This window comes from Palaemon carinicauda, chromosome 17 (genome assembly GCF_036898095.1).
Source record: "Palaemon carinicauda isolate YSFRI2023 chromosome 17, ASM3689809v2, whole genome shotgun sequence".
In the NCBI taxonomy this organism is placed as follows: Eukaryota; Metazoa; Arthropoda; class Malacostraca; order Decapoda; family Palaemonidae; genus Palaemon; species Palaemon carinicauda.
The window spans coordinates 61,193,147-61,219,449 of record NC_090741.1 but is presented as its reverse complement, the minus strand read 5'-3'; the positions used below and the strand labels follow the sequence as shown (position 1 = coordinate 61,219,449).

General features: G+C 36.9%; 1 protein-coding gene and 1 long non-coding RNA gene across 2 annotated transcripts in view; both read left to right on the top strand.

Annotated features, from left to right (window-relative positions):
• Window positions 1–26,303, top strand: part of LOC137656812 (mitochondrial thiamine pyrophosphate carrier-like) — a 615,169-nt gene that overhangs the window by 33,010 nt on the left and 555,856 nt on the right.
• On the top strand, window positions 6,947–14,604 carry LOC137656102 (uncharacterized). Its single transcript, XR_011046940.1, has 3 exons — window positions 6,947–7,015; window positions 13,646–13,708; window positions 14,153–14,604. It is a non-coding gene; the product is annotated as an uncharacterized lncRNA (long non-coding RNA).

Genomic DNA, 26,303 nt, shown 5'->3' with positions numbered 1-26,303 from the left:
GTAGCCAAAATCTCCCTAGGCATTCTGCCAAAAAATCTCTCAAAACAAGACTTTGCAAAAGTAAAAGGACTGTAATATCTGCAAATCTACAAATGCTCAGATTCACTGATAGCATCTTCTATAGAGTTCGGACGAATGAGACTAGGAAATGGAGTCAAAAACTATTGTTTTCTGAAGAGATGAGACAGGACAGGATTCACCTGTAAAAAATGGGTTTATTACATGCAATTCAAATTGGATAGAAACTGTGAAATAGAAGAAGACTTTGTTAGAAAATAGAAAAATCGAGCGACATAGGCGAACACATCTCACTCCTCTGTCTGATCATATAACGTTCGCTTAGACTAAAGCCCCAGTTTTATCGCGCGCCAAATCTCATAGCAAATTGAGAAGGAAACTCTCTCTCTCTCTCTCTCTCTCTCTCTCTCTCTCTCTCTCTCTCATCCTTTATCATTCGGGAAATCTAAATTTTTCCATGTGACTTCTTTTGTTACGTAAGGTAGCGGAAAGTCTTTGCGTATGGGAATCTTGTAGTACTACAAGTGATAACACAAGAAAATATATATTAGTCTTAGTATTTTTATTTTTAAGATGGCGATATTGTGCTTATACACTTCTTGGTACTACGATTTATTTGTTGATTTCTTAATGTATTAAATTTTTTGTCGTAAAGAGTATTCAAAAGAATTTTTTAATATTACTGTATTTTGTTCAAGGGAATCTCTCATATATGAAGAGCATCTCTCTCTCTCTCTCTCTCTCTCTCCTCTCTCTCTCTCTCTCTCTCTCTCTATATATATATATATATATATATATATTTGTTTTTCGGTCACGCTCAGCTCTCCCCTTCCTTCGGGTAAGAGGGAGAGGGTCAGAGGGAGTAGCCATACCCTGGTGAAAGGGGATTGTGTGTGTGCATATTATTATTATTATTATTATTATTATTATTATTATTATTATTAGCTAAGCTATAAGCCTAGTTGGAAGAGCATAATGCTATAAGCCAAAGGGCTTCAACAGGGAAAAATAGCCCAGTGAGGAAAGGAAACGAGGAAATTAGTAAACAAGAGAAGTAATGATCAATTGAAATAAAATATTTAAGTCATTTTTTGACGGGGCGCGTACACTAGTATCACATAATTTCCTTCAAGGATGATATATTTTCATTTGATTTTCTTATATTATGCTAATTTTCAATATGAATGTTCCTGTTAAGAAAAATGCAATGTAATTAGAATTATTATGTTTAATCATATTAATATTATATCACTAAGAAAACTAACATCACTAAACAATGTAAAAAGTAAAAAATAGAATACTTTCGCTATTAAATATATAAGTAGGTCACTTGAAGGCTATTACCCATTTACTTAAGTATTTACTTAACACTTGAAAATTCATGACAATAGCGAGGATTTTTATTCTACGTAGTGACCTTAGATTTTTTTTTTTTTTTTTTTTTTTAGCTAATCGCGTAATCCACTTGACGCCCTGTTACATATGTTTGTTTATATGTTTAGGCTCGTTGTGTTTGTTAGTGTGAAGTTTCTTTGTGTTTTTTTTTAATCGAAAGACTAGTTGTAGTTTAGTTTACTGAAGTAAAAATTGTCAAGTCTTTTCTCTCTCTCTCTCTCTCTCTCTCTCTCTCTCTCTCTTTATATATATATATATATATATATACATACTCTCAAAATTTTACTACACCTTCCACATATGTATCTTCACATTTATCACTTTTTTCTTTCTGTGTCACAAATACTATGCAAACAATTCATATTAATATCTTTGGTTTCCTTAACTTTCATTCAATTTTAACGATCCTCTTATTCATAATCACATTGGTTTTGACAGATACTGCAATAACCTCCAGTCTTTTGTGCCTTCCTTACTTTGCCTTATCTGTTGCTTACAAAAATAATTATATGAACCATCAATTTCTATTCTTCCATCATTCTGATTCCCAGTTACCTTCATTGCCTTACTCTCATTCCCATTTACTTTCAATTTTCTCCTCTGGCAAAAGCTTTCCAATCCTTTCACTAGTTTTCACAATTTCTCTTCACTATCCTCGATCAGTACTGTATTACCTCCAAACGTATTATTTGATACTCCTTCCACAACCCATTTTCTTAACCTATTTCCTTTCCTCACTTGGCTATTTTCCCTGTTTGGGCCCCTGGTCTTATAGCACCCTACTTTTTCAATTAAGGTTGGAGCTTAATAATAATAATAATAATAATAATAATAATAATAATAATAATAATAATAATAATAATCGGAATAGATGGCCATTTTTTTTCACGGAACCAGGCGACCTCCCATCTACATTATGCTAGTACGCTTTGCTTCCTTCATAAAAACTTTCAGTCAGTATCAGAATACTATCACCCATAGCATATATTTCAGCATCCTCTACATTACCGCTATATAGATTCTATCAAAAACTTTTTCTAGATAAGTGTATGCCATAGATAACGTTTTCAAATTAATCTGGTCCTAGTTTAGGTGGAGAAGGGGCTTGGGGGCTGATCATAATTATGGTTAGTCTATAGGACAATGTCCTGATTGCTAGGGCAATGTCACTATCCCTTGCCTTTGCCATTCATGAGCGGCCTTTAAACATTTAAAACCCAGTGACCATACCTTATAAGTCCTCATGATATTTGTCGTACATTTTCACCATACACATTACTTGTTATGCTAAGACATCATATCCTTATGATTATTCTCAGTATACTCTTTTACCTGTGGTTTACTGTAAATACCAATGAACCACATAATCCCACTATCAGAACATTACCACAACACCTCACTTGCATTCCCATCAAATCCCAGTGTCCTCCCTTTCTCCAACCCCTTAATTACCTTTCTTAAATCCTCATAGTCACTTTGACGAGCAATCTCAACTTTACACCAACAATGTGCACACCTGCATCACTAAGTTCTGTCTCTCTTCTCTCCACATTCAATGTTCAAAATACTCACTCCATCGACCCAGGCCTGTGTCTGGTGGTAGCGTCCTTGCCTGATGATTGCCAGACTGGGGTTCGAGTCCCGCTCAAACTCGTTAGTTCATTTGGTCGCTGCAACCTCACTGTCCATGTGAACCATGAATGGGGGGTTTGTGGGACCCTATAGGTCTATTTGCCGAGTCATTTGCCTGGTTCTCCTTGGTCCTAGCTTAGGTGGAGAGAAGTCTTGGGGGCTGATCGTGTGTATATATGGTCAGTCTCTAGGGCATTGTCCTGCTTGATAGGGCAATGTCACTGTCCCTTGCCTCTGCCATTCATGAGTGGCCTTTATACTTTTAAACAGGACCTGCCTAGTTGCATCTTCGATTTTGAGACGATTGTTTTCGACCTTTTTCTTTACAATAGTTAGAAAGGAGGAGAGAAGAACCAAGATAGACTTTGATAGATGTCATGGAAGAGTTACTGAAATATTCAGTATGTTTTAGAGGTCTGATGTGCTGTTAATGAGCCCTCTTCGTATGTGTATAATGCAATTGATAGTGCAGAGATTTCTTGCATATGGGATATTATTATTATTATTATTATTATTATTATTAAATGCTAAGCTACTACCCTAGTTGGAAAAGCAGGATGTTATAAGCCCAGGGGCCCCAACAGGGAAAATAGCTCAGTGAGGAAAGGAAACAAGGAAAAAATAAAATATTTTAAGAATAGTAACAACATTTAAATAAATATTTCCTATATAAACAATAAAAACTTCAACAAAACAAGAGAAAGAGAAACAAGATACAACAGTGTGCCTGAGTGTACCCTCAAGCAAGAGAACTCTAACCCAAGACAGTGGAAGGCCATGGTACAGAGGCTATAGCACTACCAAGACTAGAGAACAATGGTTTGATTTTGGAGTGTCCTTCTCCTAGAAGAGCTGCTTACCATAGCTAAAGAGTCTCTTCTACCCTTACCAAGAGGAAAGTAGCCACTGAACAATTACATTGCCGTAGTTAACCCCTTGGGTGAAGAAGAATAGTTTAGTAATCTCAGTGTTGTCAGGTGTATGAGGACAGAGGAGAATCTGTAAAGAACAGGCCAGACTATTCGGTGTCTGTGTAGGCAAAGGGAAAGAACCGTAACCTGAGAGAAGGATCCAATATGGTACTGTCTGGCCAGTCAAAGGACCCCCTAACTCTCTAGCGGTAGTATCTCAACGAGCGGCTGGTGCCCTGGCCAACCTACTAACTATCTGTGATTAAAGCCGTTAAAATGTGAATGTAGCAGTAACTATTTCTTTATTAACTAGAGCCAACCCAGACAGATACACTTTATATATATATATATATATATATATATATAAAACAACAACAAATGCAGCCGTCTCTAATCCACTTACAGGACAAAGGCCTCAGACATATCCTTATTCATGTCTGTTGCCTAGGTAGTTTCCGTCACCACGCTGGCTAGTGCGGACTGGTGATGGTGGGAGATTTTCTTGTGATCGCTCACAACAAACCCACCTAGTATGGGTGACCCTGGCTAGTACAGAATATATATATATATATATATATATATATATATGATAAATTTTGCACATTTATACGTGTTTTTCATATTCAAATAAGCCATGTATATTTTGATATATTAATGTCTGGATTCTCTTAACGACCTCGGGATCAGAGCCCCAGGCGAAATCTCACAAAGACAAGAGCTTGGCTCCGGCCGGGAATCGAACCCTGGTCGGCAAGGTTATAAAGACAGTGACTAACCCATTCGTGGCCGAATGGGTTAGTCACTGTCTATATAAGCTTGCCGACCAGGGTTCGACAGTGACTAACCCATTCGTGGCCGAATGGGTTAGTCACTGTCTATATAAGCTTGCCGACCAGGGTTCGATTCCCGGCCGGAGCCAAGCTCTTATCTTTGTGAGATTTCGCCTGGGGCTCTGATCCCGAGGTCGTTAAGAGAATCCAGACATTAATATATCAAAATATACATGGCTTATTTGGATATATATATATATATATATATATATATGTGTGTGTGTGTGTGTGTGTGTGTGTAACACTCTAGGCCACCCACTCAAAACTCGGTAAACGACATTCTCTGTACATTCACATTTACCTCAACGACGCATTTACTACCTCCTCCGAGGGACAGAACTATCTTAATGGCTTCTCGCTGGACAATTAGGATAGCCTCCACATTCTTGGCGCCATATTGGCACTCCTTTTCTTCACTTTTTTTATTTTTTTTTTTTTTACTCTTTTCCTCTTTAGTATTTTAATTACTGATTATTTCCTAATAATCTTTATCTAAGGTATTCAGTGAGTTCTAAGAAAACTTAAAATCTTATGGAAAATTCTATTTAAGACGTACACAAATGGTAGATTTAAAAAATATCAGTGAAATTTAAACATCAAGAAATAAATCTCATGGAAAACACAATAAGGTCAAGATTAAGGCTTTTTTTACCGTAGAATAAATGTAAATTATTCTAAGAAAATGGGCGTGGCCCTGACCGGGTCGCATGTGAAGATCTTAGCGACCCAAAACGTGTCGCAACCATGCACGCAGGACCGACCTACACACGAACACTATCAAAGCCAACACGCTACTGACATCCATGGCATTGGCTACAGTCTTTATATATAAACTTGATTCTCCTTCAAGCTCCGCCCCCTTTTTGACTCGATCTAAGTTCTTTCGAATTTTAGGCTTCTTAATTGGAGCCTCGTTGTCAGAATATGCAATTAGAGTTTAATTTTAATTAAGGAAATGATTTAAAGAATTTAACTGCGTGTTCATATCGAAGGAAATTAGCTTTCGTGGATCATATTATTAGCAGCAAACATTGATTTAAAAGTAGAGGAAAGTTGCACCAGACAAGCCACCTGTTCTTCAGTTTATTATTATTATTATTACTTGCTAAGCTAAAACCCTAGTTGGAAAAGTAGGATGCTATAAGCCCAGGGGGCTCCAACAGGGCAAATAGCCTTGTGTGGAAAGGAAACAAGGAAAAATAAGATATTTTAAGAACCGTAACAACATTAAAATGAATATTTCTTATATAAACTATAAACACTTTAACAAAACAAGAGAAAGAGAAAGAAGATATAATAGTGTGCCCGAGTGTACCCTCAAGCAAGACAACTCTAATTCAAGACAGTGGAAGACCATGGTACAGAGGCTATGGCACTACCCAAGACCAGAGAACAATGGTTTGATTTTGGAGTGTCCTTCGCATAGAAGAGCTGCTTACCTTAGCTAAAGTCTCTTCTACCCTTACCAAGAGGAAAGTAGCCACTGAATAAATACATTGCAATAGTTAACCCCTTGAGAGATGAAAATTTGTTTTGTTATCTCAGTGTTGTCAGGTGTATGAGAACAGAGGAGTAAATATATATAAAAAAAAAAACAGGCCAGACTATTGGGTGTATATGTAGGCAAGGGGAAAATGAACCGTAACCAGAGAGAAGGATCCAATGTAGTACTGCTTGGCCAGTCAAAGGACCCCATCCTTTGTAATTCCAATTTCGCTTAAAAGGACATTATATTTTGGTTGCTATTAATGTATTTATAACACATAAGCAATACAATTATCTTGTGGTCAATGAAATAACAGCACTTATTAACCTAATCTCAGGTCAGCTAAGTCACTAAGAGGAAACTTTAACTCTCGGACGAATCAGTTCACGTTCTCATTATTAATATTTTATATACGTAAATAAAAGTATCTATGACAACTGTAATCAGTGACTTTTCATATGATGACCCCCAAAATTCAAATAGATATTTAACTAATCTTGTGTAATTTCAAATATTTAAAATTCTGGCGATGAACATTATCGTGCATTTGGCAGGGCTGCCAAACTTATAACCAATCAGAGAACGATTTGAGAAACTGAGGTCTCCCGGTGTGTCACGTGACTCATGTAACTCGCGTTTCATTAATTCATTCAAGAGTCAAGACTGTCAGTCAGGCAGATCTTTCCTTAGGGTGAAGACGTGTGTTTGATTTACTGGCCTCGTGTTTGATATCTGCTGAAATGGTGAGGAACAATATATGTTTTGTTTTTTTTTAAACATTCGTGCATAAATATTATTTAGCTAAACTTGGATGTGATAGTGTGAATTGATTGAAAAATTAGAAAACTATAAATGAGGTACAATATTGAAAGTTGCATTTCTTTCTTTTACACACACACACACACACACACACACACATATATATATATATATATATATACATACCCCTTCTGAGAGGGCATACCTCAACGTGGTGAAAAGATTTTTGTATCGACATGATCAGCAAAGCTGTACTAGTCAAGGCCAGGTTGGTTTACTGTAAGTTATCAGACTAAAGTTTCCCACCATCACCAATCCGTAGTGACCAGCGTGGTATTGAAAATGGCCAAACCCAATCCATTACTAAGGACATATCTAAGGCTTTTGTTCGACAATAGACTAGAAATGGCTCCATTTGTTGTTGTTATTTTATTGCCCCTTAAGGCACTAACTTGAATGGTTTCCACTGAGAAGCCAAGCGTAAAACTAAGCTTCTTGACATTGAGTCTAGGTTTTAACTTTGGCCTAGTTTCCTTTGGCAGCAACGTGATGTGTCATTTCTACTGTGAATTGATCGTAGTATTAGCATAATTCAATAATTCACCGTACATATTGCAAACGACCGATGAGTCGATCCTGCTATTTCTAGCTATAAAGTTTGCTATTTATAGTTATAGTCTTAAGTTTTACATTTTCACATTATTTATTTTTTTTTTTTTTGGGGGGGGGGGTTTGCCGTTTCGTGTGAAAATAAAGCTTTGAATATACCATTAGGCATACATTTTGTAAAACAGTATAAATGATTGCTCATGATATGTGATTGACTATTATATATATATATATATATATATATATATCATCATCATCACACGTTGCAAGTTCACTGTAAGACAAAGGCTTCAGACACGTCCTTCCAGTCCCGTCTGTTTATGGCCTTTTTATGCTAGTCTATACCTGCAAAATTTTCTTATCTCGTCAATCCATCATCTCTTCCTTCCCCTGCTTCTTTTGCAATCTCTAGGGCCCCATTGTGTTATTCATAACGTCTATCAGTTAACTGTCATTCTCATTATATGTCCTGCCCATGTCCATTTCTTTTTCTTACATGTTGCTAGAATATCCTCTACTGTGGATTGTTCTTTTTCTGTCTCTTAGTGTTCTCCTCCTCATTATTTTTTTTATATATTTTTTCCATAGCTTTTTGAGTTCTAACTAACTTATGTTCCAAGGCTTTTATAAGACTCCAAGTTTCTGATGCATAAGCTATTTCCTGGTAGGAGCATCTGATTAAATACTATTCTTTTTAGAGAAAGTGGCATTTTAATTTTCATAACCTTATTTTGTTTACCTAAGCTCTCCATCTAAGGCTTATCCTCCTTTTAATTTTGGTCTCATGTCCTTGGGAAACATAAGTACATATATTTATTGACTATATCAAGAGGTTCTTCCATAACCCTTATTTATTGTCTCTACATTTTCATTAAACATTTTCTTAATTTTACTCATATTTATTTTCAGTCCCACATTTCTGCTTTTACTTTAGATTTTCCATCATTTTTTATAATTCCCACATCATTTTCTAAATCGATCTATGTCATTTGCAAATCTTAAGTAGTTAAGGTATTCCCCGTTAATGTTAATTCTTAAGTTTTCCCAATGTAAATTCTTAAATAATTCTAGGCAAGCTGTGAATACTTTAGTAGAGATGAGGGTCTCCCAGTTCAACACCTTTCTTAGTTGGAATTTTTTCTCACTATCTTTATGTAGTTTTAGGATTGCTGTACTGCCCATATAGATATCTTCAAGTGTTCTAACATAAAATTCTTCTATTCCATGTTTTTGAAGGGCTTTCATTACTGCTGAGATTTTGACAGAATCAAAAGCTTTCTCATAGTATACAAATGCCATACATAGTGGTTTGCCATACTCTGTTGATTTTCCATTAGCTGGTTAATTATGTGGATTTTGTCATTTGTTGAATACCTGCTTCTAAGTCCTGCCTGCTCAGGTCTTTTGTAGATTAGTATAATGATAAAGATTTGCCTTAGGTATATATGTATATATATATATATATATATATATATATATATATATATATATATATATATATATATATATATATATATGTGTGTGTGTGTGTGTGTGTATATATGTATATATATATATATATATATATATATATATATATATATATATGTGTGTGTGTGTGTATATACATGTATATATATATATATATATATATATATATATATATATATGTGTGTGTGTGTGTGTGTATACATGTATATATATATATATATATATATATATATATATATATATATATATATATATATATATATATATATATATATATATATATATATTCATATGTATATATATATAATATATATATATATATGTATATATATATATATATATATATATATATATATATATATATATATATATTATATCCCCAGTATTCCAGGAGTGTACTTTCTTCATCGATGAAAACAAATTATTTCCGATTTAATAATGCAGAAAATTTCAACCGCACCACCCCCCCTCTCCTGGTAATATATATATATATATATATATATATATATATATATATATATATATATATATATATATATATATATATATATATATATATATATATATATATATATCAACGTCAGATGTAAATATCAGTATCATTGGTTATTTATACTTAATGATCTGTTGATGTGCATATTCCAATTGCTAAATTAAGCTCTTTTGTTTACTTTGCTGAATTTATTTCGATATGACCTTTTTAAGGAGATTAAATCGTGTGTTGAAACACTTGTCAAGTGACAATGTTATTATTATTACTAGCTAAGCTACAACCCTAGTTTGGAAAAGCGAGATGCTATAAGCCCAAGGGCTCTAATAGGGAAAAACAGCTTTTGATCTGTTCAGTGTACAGGGAAATCTCTTATCTATTGAAAGTGGAAATTTAAATGGAATTATAATGTAATTTGGTTGTTTCGATTTCTTTACAATATCATTTATATTATTGAAATGTGATATTATTATTATTATTATTATTATTATTATTATTACTATTATTTTTATTATTATTATTATTATTATTTACTAAACTACAACCTTAGTTGGATAAGCAGGATGCTATAAGCCCAGGGGCCCCAACAGGGAAAATAGCCCAGTGAGGAAAGGAAACAAGGAAAAATAAAATATTTCTAGAACAGTAACATCATTGAAATAAATATTTCATATATAAACTATAAAAACTTTTAACAAAACAAGAGTGAGAGAAATAGGCTAAGATAGAATAGTGTACCAAAGTGTATACAAGCAAGAGAACTCTAACCCAAGACAGTGGTAAGACCTTGGTACAGAGGCTATGGCACTACCCAAGACTAGAGAACAACGGTTTGATTTTGGAGTGTCCTTCTAGAAGACCTGATTAACAAATCTACGTATTTCGATATTTTTTTTTCAGTTTGGTTACCAGTTCTAAACGTTATGTGTGTTTCAAACAAAGCCGGGGTTTAATTTGCGAGGTAACTATAGTCAATTCTTTTTAGTGAGACAGATTTACACCGACTCGCAGGGGTGCCCTTTTAGCTCGGAAAGGTTTCCTGATCGCTGAGTAGTTGGGCAAGCTAATTCTAACCAATCAGATAGCGGGAAACTTTTCCGAGCTAAAAGGACACCGCTGCGAGTCAGTGCAAATACGCCTCATTGAAAAATATGGAGTATAGTATGGTGGTCTTTGTTGCTTCTATGAAATAAATAGTACAGTAGATAAGATTAAAACGGAAAAAAGGAAAATCTTCAACGAAATGAAAACCAGGGATTGAATAAGGAAAAAATTCATGGAAAACTGGAACAAGCCTCTTTATCTTTTTAATGGACATTTAGAGGTTTAAAGGCCGCTTATGAATGGCAGAGGCAAGGGACAGTGACATTGCCCTATCAAACAGGACAATGCCGCAGAGACTGCCCATATTATATATGATCAGCGCCCAAGATAGGACCAAGGAGGGTCAGGGAATGGCTGCTGATAACTCGGCAGATACTCCTATAGGCTCCCCCAAACCCCCTATCCTTAGCTCACAAGGATGGTGAGGTTGCAGCGGCCAAAGGGAACTAACGAGTTTGAGCGGGACTCGAACCCCAGTCTGGCAATTACCAGGCAAGGACGCTACCACCAGGCCACCACACCCAGCATTGATAACATAAATTTTGCACCCCTCTGCGGAAGAGCAATCATATGAAATATTGCGTAGATTGTTTTAGGTAATAACAATTTCTGGTAAAGTGAGTCCCAAACTAGATATTTGCCAAAAAAAAAAAAAAAAAATTTCGCCGCCATTTTTCCAAGATGGCGGCCTAATCCGGAGCAGTCAAGGGTTGCAAAATTAATGTTATTAAGTACCCTTTATTGCCTGGCCTAAATATGGAGAAACTAAAAAGATTTCATGACTTAAAAACTTGGAATTTACAGAAACCTTCAAACTTTGATAAAACGAAAACTAAATAATCAACATCTTCCGTTCAATAGTTGCCACAGTTAATTCAGCTCTGGAGTTTGTGCATTTCATCCCCACGCTCGCTACTGCGGATTTGTGATGGTGGGAGATTTCCGTCTGATCGCTGACAGCAAACCGACCTAGTACAGGTGACCGGTATCTCCACTCAGACGGTCCATGATTAAATGTGCAAATAAATATTTGTTTTCGTATAATATATATATATATATATATATATATATATATATATATATATATATATATATATATATATTATTATATATATATATATATATATATATATATATATATATATATATATATATATATATATATATATATATATATATATATATATATATATATATATATAAAGAGAGAGAGAGAGAGAGAGAGAGAGAGAGAGAGAGAGAGAGAGAGAGAGAGAGAGAGAGAGAGAGAGCAGCAGCAGCAGTTGTGGTCACTATAATATGATCTTGTCTTCTTCACATTACGTGTATTTCAGTCTCGCATTTCCATGTGTAAAATGAGTCTAAGGTTCAAGGTAAGTTTGCTTTCTTGTTATCGGGTGTGGAAAGCATTTTTTTTTTTTTAATAAATCATAAGCCTTAGGCCTATTCCACCAAATTTTGATATAATACATGAATTAATTGATCGTCTTTTATTCCGCAAAGTTTCCATTGTTTTCTAGGCCTACATATTTATAATATAACGTTAGAATTTTTTTTTATATTTACATAATTTTTTTCTCCATTATATAAGCAACTTACAATCTAACTATTAAGATTTTATTAATATACCTACAGGCCCATATATAGTCACAAAGTATATGATGTGATTACTCCAGATTGCAGTGTTGATATTCGCGCGACATTTAGTTTTAATTTCATAAAACTTTTTAAATCACTCTTTGTTACCTTACTCTTTCACTAAAGTATAGGTACATAGTAATACATTTTACCTCACCTCTATTTATAAGTATTTTCATGTGTTTTATGAAATTTGTAATATTCCACTTTTATAGGTAGTAGGTTGGTCAGGGCACCAGCCATCCGTGGAGATACTACCGCTAAAGAATTATTGGGTTCTTTGAGTGGTCAGATAGTACTACATTGGATTCCTCTCTCTGGTTACGATTCATTTTTCCCTTGCTTACACATATATCAAATAGTCTGGCATATTCTCTCCACATTCTCCTCTGTCCTCATACACTTGACAACACTCAGATAACCAAACAAGGGGTTAACTACTGCAATGTAATTGTTCAGTGGCTACTTTCTTCTTGGTAAGGGTTGTAAAGACTCTTTAGCTATGGTAAGCAGCTGTTCTATGAGAAGAACAATAAAAAATCAAACCATTGTTCTCTAGTCTTGGGTAGTGTCATAACCTGTGTACCATGGTCTTCCACTGTCTTTAGGGTAGAGTTCTCTTGCTTGAGGGTACGCTCGGGTACATTATTCTGTCTTATTTCTTATCCTCTTGATTTTTAAAGTTTGTATAGTTATATATGTGAAAGATTGATTTGAATGTTACTGTTCTTAAAATATTTTATTTTAGTTGTTAATTACTTCTCCATTATTTATTTCCTTGTTTTCTTCTTGGTGCAATATCAAAGTCTTCTCAGCTTATATCTTCATAAATTGGAGTCGCAGATGTTTTGCTAATAAATGTGTCATAGGCTCTGTTATAGTACTACGATTTCCCAATTAAAAGAATAGGCCTAGGACTCAAATCAATGGTGATAGTAAGCCAGAAATTGTGTTATGTGGAAACGTGTTAGATTGTGACATTTAAGCAAACCTATTATTATTATTATTACTTGTTAAGCTACAACCCTAGTTGGAAAAGTGGGATGCTATAAGCCCAGGTGCTCCAACAGGGGAAATAGCCCAGTTAGGAAAGGAAACAAGATAAATGAAATATCTTAATTATAATAATATCAGTGAAATAAATATTTCCTAAATAAAAAGTAAAACCTTTAACAAAACAAGAGGAAGAGAAATAAGGTAGAATAATGTGCCCGAGTGTACCCTCAAACAAAATCCGTAAGAGTCGCTGTTGGAAGGAAACTTAATACTTTAAAGTATCATTCATTTTTTTATTATTTACCAGGTTTTGCTTGGGTTCTTGATGAATGTCATGGTGATGTACGGCGCTTGGAGTCTCCTGTACCGGGTGAGTCTGAAGGTATACAGTATAGTCACCAGTAGTCTAATCGTAGGTAATTTACTCGTGAATATTTTTGCAAGGTATAATAATGACTTCTATTAATTTACCGACTCTGACCTTATTTCTAAATCATATTTATGTATTCACAAGTACTCTCTCTCTCTCTCTCTCTCTCTCTCTCTCTCTCTCTCTCTCTCTCTCTCTCTCTCTCTCAACTTTTACTATATAATTGTATCTATTCCCAAGATTGCGCATAAATTTTAGACGGAAAAAATTGCTCTTAAATAAGTTGCTTATGTCTTTATTTCTCTCACACTTATGAATCATAAAGATTCATTAAACTGAATTAAATCGTTCCATGTCCCAATGGTTCGCAAACAGGTAAATAAGATATTAGCTTGAAATTGTATTGATGTATATGCAAATATACTGATAATATTTTCCTTTCAGTGGATATACGGTCCTTCAAGGCGTAAGTCGATTTGTCTGTTACAAGATGAAGCAGAGCCTAATGAAGTGGAAGATCATCTTCGACAATAAGGGAAATCTTGAAAATCTCCAGTGCCTTGTTGGAGAATCGTAAAGTTTTAAGTACTTGTTATATGATTAGTTGAATGTCTTTCACTATATACCGTCTTTTTCAGTTGAGTTGTTGTTTTAAATGATTTCCCGCTTTTGGTACAGTATTAGGCCTATCATATCAAGTGCATTAAAAGATGAAGGGATTATACTCGAGTAAAGACCCTATTTTATTACAGTTTAATTTTCCTAATACATTGTTGAAAAGGTAGTGAGAATTATTGAAGATTATTGTTATATTTGACAATTATATTGTTACTAGATATCATTCATGTACACTAGTGGCTTTTATTACAAGTAAAATATATATTTTTAATAAGGAATTCCTCGTTTTCCTTCTTAGCAGTTTGGCCTCCATAATTTTACATGAGAAATACTCTGTTTTACTGTGCTATTTATGTAAGTAATTGTTGTTTCAACTGTTGTAATTTTCTTCCTGCTTTTCTTCCTACGTCGTAGTTTTCTTCCTGCTTTTCTTCCTAAATTCTCATTGTCGTAATTTGATGCTTCATTGCATCTTGTTTGTGGAAAAGCCCCAGCCATTCTTCTTTTCAAGTTCCAACAACGTGAAACAACATTATCTCTGTTTAATAATCCAGGAAGAGAAAATGTGGACAACAAATTGTTCATCAACTTTATCTTTGACTTAAAAGAAAAAAAAAAACAATGATTAAAATTTTATGTCAGTTGACTCAGTTCGTTTGCTATCAGATCAAAAGCTGCGGACTCGCTGGAACTGTCAAGAATAGACTGTGGAGTGTGGACCTGTCCTGGGCAAGGATCATGGTGTATGGTGTAAGTCTGAAACCAGTGCAGTGTTTAAGTTAATCATTTTGTTAGTCTATTTTAGTGTCCAAGTTCCAAACGAATTGATATAGTAATCCGAGTTCTTTGTGCTAATGTTATTACGTAAGTTCCAAGATGTGTGTAGCCTACTTCTAACTTTAAAAATGAAGGTTGTGATGTTGTTACCTCATGATAATCCACTGTCTTGACATTCTCAAACTGCATTGTATGTGTAGTTACAGTTGTTAGGTAAACTAGCTGTCCATTAGAATCACTAAGATTATATGTGAATATTACTCTTCTTAAAATACTTAATTTTTCCCTTCTTCATTTCCTGACTGGGCTATTTTCCCTGTTGGAGAACTTGGGCTTATAGCATCCTGCTTTTCCAACTAGGGGTGTAGTTTAGCAAGTAATAATAGTAATATTAAAACATTAATTTCCATTGCAACAGCTTGGTTAACCTATTGAAACTACCTTATTAATAACATTTGTAATAACAAAGACCTTACATCATACCTTGAATTTTCCTAACCCAACTTAAACCATCAGTGGGCTGTTACATCCTGAACGTTGAAAAATGTCTTGCAGCATCCCCATGGCAATTAACTGTATCCAGATTTTGTTATATATTCGACATAATTTCCTTCTTCCTTTCTTAAATCATGCTGCTGAACCTCTTGAGTTTGGTAGCTCAACTGGAGGATTTTCTGCATGTTTCACTTCAGCATTCAATGGGTGTTCCGTGCATGGTCAAATTTGGTATTATTGTACTGTATTATAGGGCAATGTAACCTAGAGAAAAAACTACTTTTTCTACAGAAAAAATTCCGCTCTCTTCGAAAATGACACTCGTTCCGTCGCAAATGAATACTGAAGTTTCATAGATAGGCCTATATATGTATATATATCCAATGATAATGGGGCACCCCCAGTGGGAACCTGGGGTTTTGGGTGGGGAAAACATACTAGGGAAATGGTATGTAATGGTAAAACAAGCCTTTTCTTCTCTACGCATTACCTTCTTGGATGAACCGATGAAAAAATTCAGTAATATTGAGCTGCGCAATCTAACATTAGCAATTTTAGCATAACATGCTAACAATAGCAGTGTTTTTTGTTTATTTTTTGTCATTCTACTGGTCGGTTGTAGTCGCTCTCGTTCGTTTGTTTGAACATAGCAGGTTTCGACCTACGCATAATCTCCTCCCCCCCTACGCATAGACTCCACCTCCACCAATAGGATTTCTTCTTCTCTACCCGTCAAATGTAAATATTCAAGTTCATCCGCTTTATTCAAGTATATGACTTGATCCAGTACAACTATACCATTCCTTTTATGTAATACTCTCGTATACATACTGTATTTCGTTTGAACCCAGTATTACTCGTTTTATTATCCGATACCTTATAAAATCATCCCATTTTATATTCTCATTAAATATTGTTTATCATACATTCCATTTTATGTTGCTATATTACTTTTATACATTTTGTCATTACCCTGTCACGCCCCAATTTCACATAAATACTTACTCTGGACAAATTTCCCATTCTAGATCATTCATGTTTACTCTCTAGACTCCATTGTTTTTCCGTTGACCAAACACGAACCCATACGAATGGAAAGTTTGCACAGAGGGTGGGGGTTAATATTTCCCTACTCCCTTCCCTTATCTCTTCAAATGGTCTCTTCATACCCCTTCCAACAAATCCTTTTCCGTGGAAACCTTTGTCCTAGTCAGGTCTGTGTTATTTTAAGTGAAATATTTTTCCTATTTTGCAATGGAGAAAGTTATAGAAACTTGTAACGTCTGCAGTATTCCATACTTAAAAGTATTTGCTAAATTTCATGGCTATTTTTATTTATACGTCATCCAATGTTGATAATTTCCTTAAATCACATAATGTAATACCTCAACGTTTACAGTGTTCTAAGTCCATGTCTCAGTCATAGGAGTTAAGACGTCACAGTCTCAACACCCCCGTGACCCACAAGTTTCGATGTCCGTATCATAAAAGTAAGTCATTCATTTCTTTAATTTTAATGTTTTTAGAGTGCACAGCTCAACATTACCTTTTGCCAGCACAAGTTTGTGACCTAGGAAAGGGGTCTGGGGGCTTGCCCCCAGCTAGGGATTGTGATCTGGGAACTTCTAGGTTAGGTTAGGTGGGTTTGTTAGGTTCTGTACCCATTTGTACCTTTTTAGATATTGTGTAAAGGGTATATGGAAAAATGTTTTAAAATACACATGCTAATATTATCGTAGCATTGTTAACGTTAGCAATGGCATCGTAACGTTGGTAATGTTGCGTAACATTGCTAATGTTAGCGTTCGCAGTACATACGTTCTTGATGAGTGAAGTGACATGGAATTTGAACAAGTCATTATATTTAAACATTTTAATAATGTTTATTTTCAGATTCAAATTAACTTCGCTTTGTCCTCGAGGAAAAGGTATACAGTACTGTACCAGTTTAAAGTTATTTGCTTTAGAGGCTACCACTCTCCAGACATTCACCTGAGTGTTCACACTTGTCTCGTCCAGCTCCCATGCCAACAGGTCTGTTATAATATCTGGATGACTGGCTAATCTTTTCTTCACTGTGGCCATTACTTTAGTACCGTGAGAGATGTCTTGCTGTTTGCTATAATCTAGGGATTGTTGTCAATAAGGAAAAGTTCAGTCTAATGCACAAGCAGAGGACAGAGTACTGTACGTGGAAATGCCAATAGATAGACAGCAACAGAAAGTCTTTCCATCAGACCATCATGTCTGAATACTCGGGGAGGTAGTGCGACCCTTTCTCAACAAGCTAGAACTGCCAGAATGACAATGGCTACAACTGTTCATACATATCTTATGAGAAGCTTGTTTCTAACGGACGTCTCCATCAGTGGTCCCTTTAGGGGTGCTCAAAGCGCCACTGGTCGGCGACAAACAATAACCTTCACTGCCTTGTTATGGTGGAACAAGAGGCACGGGATGATATAGCGTGGTGGCTGAAAGATGAAAACCTCCTTAAGATGACTTCTCTGGAGATGCTGCAGTTCACAGATGCACCTGAGGAATTAGACAACCTCAGGTTGTTGGTCCGAAGAAGAAAAATGTCTGCACATTACCTTGTTGGAAATAAGGGTAGCACTCTTGGTGCTGTAAACATTTCAAGTGTGTGATAGACCACTCGGCAGCGTTGATGAGCGACAACATGACCGTAGTGGCTTAACGTCAACATGCAACGAGGTAATGTTTTACCAGCACTCCTGCTAATTGGCGAAGTAGTGGCGGCACACACATGGTCATTCACCAATTCAGAGGAGCTGTTGGCAAGATTCACTCCAAGCAAGAGGAACGTACAGTAATCACCAAACCAACAAGTCATAGCCGAGGATTGGTTGCTACATCCTCTAGTGGGTAAGAAACGTTTACTTTCTGGAGTTCCCCCCATCAATCGACATGTTTGCCATTCGGCTCAACAAGAAGTCCCGGTCTTCTGCTCATCAGTGCAAGATCCATCAGCAGCCCTAGAGGAGGCCTTTTAACATCCGTGGGACTATGTAGATGTCTACCCTTTTCCACAATTTTGTCTGATTCACAGAGTAATCAAGTGTGTTGATGACCTCAAATCTGAACAACCCTGGTACCCTGACCTGCTGATGCTGCTAGTCGAGTTACAGAGAGAACCACCCCGGGGGCCCAACCTGCTTTGTCAACCCACTTGTAGGGTTAACATGACTTTGGCATCTCACTTCACTGGAGATTATCCACCATCTCTGAGTGAAAGGCTTTTCTCAAGGTACAGCTCAAGATGTATTCAGTATACTGTAATGTCCAAATAATTGGTTAGAAATAATGTACACATTAACAGTGATGATGAGTCCTAACATTTAAGACAGTGACTTTGGTTGCAACTGTGTAATACAAAATTGTAAGCAAGGATGTATTTTCCTGTAGATTAGTTCCAATTGTATACCATAAAGTTCCAAAGTAGCAAAATTAAACTTAAAGTCACCTGGCTGGGGTTCGATTCCTGCTCAAACTCATTAGTTCCTTTGATAGCTACAACCTCACCATCCTTGTGAGCTAATGGTGTGGGGTTTTGGGGATCCTATAGGTCTATCTGGTGAGTCATAAGCAGCCATTGCTCGGCCATCCTTGGTCCTACCTTGGGTGGAGTGTGGGTTTGGGCACTGATCATAAGTATATACAGTATGCTCAGTCTCTATGGCATTGTCCTGCTTGATAGGGCAATATCAATGTCCTTTGCCTCTGCCAGTCATTAGGGGCCTTTAAACCTCGAGAAATTTTATTTGTGAAAGGAAAAAAGGAATTCTGGTAATAACAAATTCAATATCAAAGTAAACCAAGGTACAGTATGTGAGAATTAGAAGATTGAGCGAGGGATTAGGAAAATTTTTGTGTTGATTTAAACTTTAGTTTATGACTAGACGTTTTTTTTTGCAATATTGTGTACTGTATTGCAGTTACATCATTTGAACTAGATAAAAAAATATGTGATAAGGCAATACAGTATTCCTTCGCCATATTGCGGCTCATGTTTTGCGGCCTCAGTGCATTGCAGGTTTTTAAATAAATGTTTTCCAATCTCCCATATTCTCTGCTAAATCTTGCAAACCCATGAAATATGAGTAAGTGTAGATTCTGATAGAATCAGCGAGTTACAGCTTCTTGCCTTGTCTGTACTCTACTGAGATCTTACATGGCATAGTATTGGTTGACAGTTGGGAGTCAATCACTGAGAGCATGGAGATTTGTATCCTGGGAGCTAATTGTTCATGGAGCACTGCATCACCTTGCAGCTTTTTCCGAATGCGCATCAGTTGTGTTCACGTCGCGTTACAGTAACTTGCGTTCTTGGGATTAGTGAAGTTTTAATGTGTTTTTAATTTTATTTCAAGCTTTAACATGCAGCCCAAATGCCCTGCTCCTTTTAAGGCTTATAGTAGTGAGCTTTTGTGGCAGAGGAAGATGCTGATCATTGTTGAAAACGTGAAACTCCGCGACATGTTGAAAGAAGGCAGATGTTTTTCCGTGGTCGGATGGCATTATAACAGAGTCAACCATTTCTTTCATTAAGAAAGATTAGAAGAATATCAGGAAGACTGCATTAAGGACTTTCAACTGAGCAGCAAAGAGAGTGGTTACTCCCCACATTAAAATGGTAGTGAGGATGGAATCTTCTTTAGGAGTATGGATTGCAGATTGTCGAAAAAAAGAAAAGTTTGAACACTAACATGATCTGGACCAAGGCGAAGACCCTGTATGATAATGATGCACCTGATGACGATGATAATATTAATGAAAAAGAAGAGGACATTGACAACCCACAATCAGGAACATCCAGCGATTTCCCAAAGAAGAAATGTTCGTTCAATGCGAGCAAGAGCTCGTTAGAAAAGTTCCAAAAAAGATTTGGTCTACGGAGTGTCTCGCTGTGTGGTGATGCTGCCTCTACAGATGCATCTGCCTCTGTAGATACAGCTGCAGCAAAATGATACGTTAAAGAGGAGTTCCCTCGGCTTATCGAGGAAGGTCGCTATCTTCCCGAACAATTTCTTAATACGAATGAGACGGAGTTGTTTTGGAAGAGGATGCCGTTGTTCAAAGATGAGATAAAAAGGCAAGGCTTCAAGGCATACAAAGACCGTCTGACGCTCATCATGTGTGGGAATGGTGTGGCTAAGGAATTGCAACAAGGGTCGCAAGATTTGGATGATGACATGGTTCGATCTGTTAACTTTTGCAATCTGATTGACAGGGGCATGTCTAACTACAAGTCCATTTTGGCCAAAACGAAAAAATGGCGGCAGCAACTCCCCATTACCCTGTTAGCTATGCCTTCATCTTCAGACAAACGGAGCAGGAAGCTTGGCATAGTTGGATCCGAGTGTTCTTTGAACCTCTGGATAGCAACCATGATGATGACTTTGTGGGATTCACCAGCAATAGGCCTATTTACGACGTCCCTCAGGCGGAAACTTCATGTGCATTGTTCCCCAATGTTAGACCTGGAGGCAGCATTCAAGGATGCCTTCCAACATCCGTGGGACAATCTGGATATCTACAAATTTCATTCATTCTGCCTGATGGGGAAAGTTCTGAACAGCTCTGGTTGGCTCGCAATTCAAGCATGACTCTAATAGCCGCTAAGGCCACACATAAGGTTGTACCCGGAACTCCTTCTGTTGCTGAGGGAGGTTACGAGGAAGCTGCGTTCCTTTTTCGACCTGCTACAGCAACCACATGTCTGGATATTCCACAACACACGGGGCCCTTACAACTTCACACTTGGAGGTTATCCAGCACCTCCTCACTCAGAGGATTTTTGCGAAGAGTAGCGAAACAGAAGTCTGGATACCTCTGGTCATCATCGTCAGTGTACCAAGCGAAATGGGCCATTTTCTGTGGTTGGTAGCGCGTAAGGAGTCTCTCCCCTCGGAATCACTATAACTCTTACAGCTGAAGTTTATTTCATCTGTAGGAGGAAAAAATTTTCTCAGTATCAGCAGTGCAAGGAGATTGCTTGGCCTTGAGTCAAGACTTTACGCTGAAAGGAGTTGATATTTCCCCCCTTCAGTAGAGCTTTCGATGCTCATACAAAGTTTTGAACAGACCTGCCCCGAGTCGAAAGTGAGACCACCTCCTTGGAATGTAATCAAAATTCTTTGTTCTCTGAAAGGAGGAACACTGTACAAGCCACTGAAGTTAGCTATTGACCGAAAACTCATGTTGAAAACAGTCTATCTGCTCGCTTAAACCTCCACTAAGAGGGTTAGCGAGCTCCATAGTCTCTCCTATGACATCACTCCTTGAAGGAGTTAGAGGCAGGTCTCATTCTCTTTGTCCCCAAGTTTATTGCTGAAACACAAAAATATGACATTTCCTGATTAGAGGTTCACATTATTTCAGATTTTGAGTCTTAGGGAAGTAACCAGTGATCCTGATCAGCTTCTGTTATGTCCTGTGAGGGCATAAAGACACTATTTTGAGTGCACAAGTAGGGCTTGTGTCTGTTTAAAACTTCTTATTTTGTTAGCACTGGGAGGAATAAAAAGAAACTAACCAAAAATACCATCAGTGCATGGATCAGAGAAGTCGTTGGCCAGGCAGTCGATCCTTCTCCTTCCTCCCATAGAAGGACATGACCCAGAGCTCAGGATGCCAGTGGCGTAAGTACGTCCATGGCATTTAGGAGGAACCTTTCAGTGATGCAGGTTTTATAAGTAGGTGTCTGAAAATGCTAGACTACCTTCACAGCCCACAACCTGATGGACTTGACCCACAGGTCTCTAGACAAATTCTCTCTGTGGCCTGCCTTAGCTGTTCAGCAAGTGGTTTAGCACAGGATCATCAGCAGCCGATTGAGGACAGAAGTTACATATTAGTCTAGAGTGAATGTTAGAATGACTGGCCATTTCTTTTCGTCACCTTCCTCTCTCTTGGGGCATAGCATTGGACACCCTGCCAGCTGGATTCCATCAGTCTGCAGGTAAGCTTGTAGCTGTTTTAGAATTTTTTTTTTTAATAGAATTGCCATTCCCACACACTGTCTGGGTAACCCATTTTATTGTGTGTATTGCAAACCTGTTGCTTATCACTGCCTGAGACAATTGTCACGGTAGTGTTCTTACGCTCGCTGTCCGCTAGTGTACAGGCTGTTGACCTACTGATATTATCAACCCACTGGTTAACGAGGTGTAAGGATTCTCACTCTTCACACATTATCACGTTGAGTGCAATAATCCCGAGTAAAAGTTTCAGCCAGCTGGAAAGGGGACTTCTGCCCTCCTGAGGATGTAATTCCTGTGTTAAAAAGAAGGTTTTTATTTGTGTAGGAACAAATGACAAATTTGGAAGTTATTTGTATTTTTCCAAACAAACAAACCTGAGTACTTTACATAAATTTACCTTCCAATGCCTTAGCCCTATAAGTGCAGGTGGTTTGTCGGCGAGTGAGCTCTGGTCAGTGATTCCCCACTGCCAGATGGTAACAACCAGTCTGTTGTTGACATCTCATTAAAAATTTGAAGCAAGCATGTTCCAGCTTCACGGATATCGTACTTCTATATAAATAACACAAATTTGTATAGTGAGGAAAAATACAAATTATTTCCACATTTATGTTAAATTTTATTCTATGAGTAGTGAAGATTATTTTATGATTTGAACAAATTAATTATACAGTACTATTACTAATATTCATTATCAATGATCAACTTATATTACAAAGAATATTTTGGAAATAGCAACAATAAATTTCTTAAAGATACAAAAAAGAATTGTTTAAACTCAGTTTGTCAGGCAGTAGTAGCATCTCTAGCATGTGGTAATGTGAAAGGCCTGTGTTACTACGATGAATTTATTAATATGAATCACTGCATCAATTTAACTAAACCAGTTTAAAATAACTATGGTCAAAGTAAGTACTGAAAGCAACATTTACAACTATAATAACATGTACAGAGAATAGAAAAGATATTTGGAAATAGGCACATACGAGAGATAGCACCATCGGGATTTGGGATATGTCACCTTCCAAGCTTTTATTACGTTACTTAGTTACGCTAAGTGTACTGTGTAGATGTATTTTACAGCACCTCTAATGGAGTTAGCCTTTGGTAATTTTTTAAGCCTTCATTATTTAAATTTCCTTTTTGTTATGTCTTGTCTCAGCGTACTGTACCTGTATTGCCATTTTTATCTTGATATGATAAGAGTATTGAATCAGCCACGACTATTTTACACCAAGACCTTACATACATCTATGTACATATAAATATTGTTGTTGTGAATGAATTTTAAAGATGTTAAATGAATTAAGTTTAGTTTTTATTTTCATTTTTAAATATTTAACTTAGCCGGTGAATATATAATAGCTGCAACTCTGCAGCTCGACAGAAAACACACTCAAAAAACTCGCGAGCGATCGCTATGAAGGTTGCGGGTGTGCCCACCAGCGCCAACTGTCGGCCAGATACCACTCTTGTATGTAAACAAGACCTTCAATTCTTCTCTGTCGACGTTGACGACAAGACGTATTCATACTTGCTGTAGAACCTGGAGTTTTCTTAACATATTTGGTGAAGTACTTCATTTTGGTTTGAGCTTTTGCAGTACAGGTGTTTTATCTTCAACTTAAATCTTGAACTCGTTTTTGGATAGATTTAATTTTTGATGACTTTGGATTGTTTTTTTGGACTTTCCTTGACTTTTAAATGGCCGACCCTTCCCTCAGTACGGAAGTGTGTTTAGGCTTTTAGCAATTATTTTATCACGTTATAAATTAATTATAGATTTTCCTCTATATTTTTTTATATCTCAACCACCTTTATTAGGCCTCTTCGATTAGCTTTCCATTTATAATAAACATCAAAGTAAATTTTAATGATTTGTTTATATGCGACCTTTCCTGAGAGTAGGCGGTCCTAACTTGGAAACCGAAGTTAAACAACGTTGAGCCCTTTCAATCGTAAATAGCTTTTAAAGAGCTAATGATTTAAAACTTATTAAATGAATATTTTTTAATAGATATTTTATGAAAGATTTTCTTTGAATAGTCTTCGTACTGTTTCAAAGAGAACTAACGTTTAGTTTATTTATGCTACGCAGTTTGCGCTCTATCGTTACGAGAGAGAGAGAGAGTATCACGGTTTCACTTTGCAGAAAGAGTAAATCGATTCTGACGTTTTGTTCATTCTTCTTTCAAAGCTTAAATGTTTTAAATTCTATTTTAAAGGAATTTTTTAATTGAAAAACCTTTCAGTTTTTTTCCTTTGGTCAAATAACCTGTTTTTTTGACGAAACGTAAGTGGGCTCTTCTCTTAGGTGCGAAATCAAGAGAGAGAGAGAGAGAGAGAGAGAGAGAGAGAGAGAGAGAGATAGAGACGGAGGGAGAGAGAGGAGAGAAAACGTTCCGATCTTTATCTCGTCCCAAGCGGGTAACGTTGTTCTCGAGTTACTCTCGTCCCTAGTCTCTGTACGGGGAGAAAGGATAAAACGTTTTTAGTTTTTTATTCTCGTCCCAAGGCAATGTACGGTGAGAGATTGAAAACGTAGTTTTGAATGAACTAGTGTTTAGTCTCTTCCCCAGCCACTGATTTTTTTATCTTAAAATACGTTTACTGTTTTTTGCTGGTATTAATGTGCTTACATTATACGACTGATTTTGCAATTACAACCTTTTGATGAGGGTAAAATTGCGTGCTTCAGGTAGAAATCAGTTTTATTCATACCTAATGTGAATTGTTAAAAAATTCGATTTCAGTGAAATAAGTGCAAAACAGAAAATCGTAGTGATAAAGTGACATTGCGCAAAGTGTTATCAGTGTTGCGACCGAGGGTTCGTCTGTTCGTGCCTGTCGTTCGCCTAGTCCGAGACCTCTTTCAAGCTCCCAAGCCCAGGGGAGAAGTAATGTTGTACGACTTATGGGTTCGAGAGGCCTTGATCAGCGAACAGACGTTCCCTCTATGGTATCGGGTGTATCTTACCAAGATCACCCCTACCATAAGGCGAGAGAGACGATTTTCTCCTCGTCATCCGAAGGCTTTTCGCATAAGAAACCGTAGAACAAGGTTTCGAGGCCCTTTAAGCGAAAGTCAGTCCTTTCAGGACAGGTCCAGCGTCCTGGTTTTAACCATTAGGACAGCTCTGACCCTATGCAGTCATCGGAAGACTGCTCGCCGCCTAACAAAAGCGTAACACAGACTCCGAGAGTCTTTTTGTAGGCAAGGTTTTGCGGTCACAGACGTTACCCTCGTCTCTTACCGCAACCATTCCCGTTGATCCTAAATGGGTTGTACGGCAAGACATGCAGAATAAGCTTGCCTCCCTTATGGAAGACTATTCTGCCGATAAGTCCGTTGAGCCTAGCCGTTTATCTCATCGAGATCCTGGCCTTCAGCCACCCTAACGTTCCTTTGTGCGTCCTGTTGACGTTGGCGTAGCCAAGTCACGTCAGTCAGGTTGTTTAGAACCACACTCGATGCGGTCTCGTGTGGATTTTCAGCCACATTTGGACGTTAGGCCACTTGCTGATGCTCCTGTTGATGTTCAGGACGTTCGCTAACAATCGGAGTTGACTTGTTTTGACGCTGAGCGTCAACCTCCGCATTCTAGAGTTGTTTTGACTGCTCAGTCTAGGCGGTCAAAGCAGTCTCGAGTGGACGCTGTGCGTCCTCACGCACCTGTTGTTGTTGACAGTTCACAGACTGT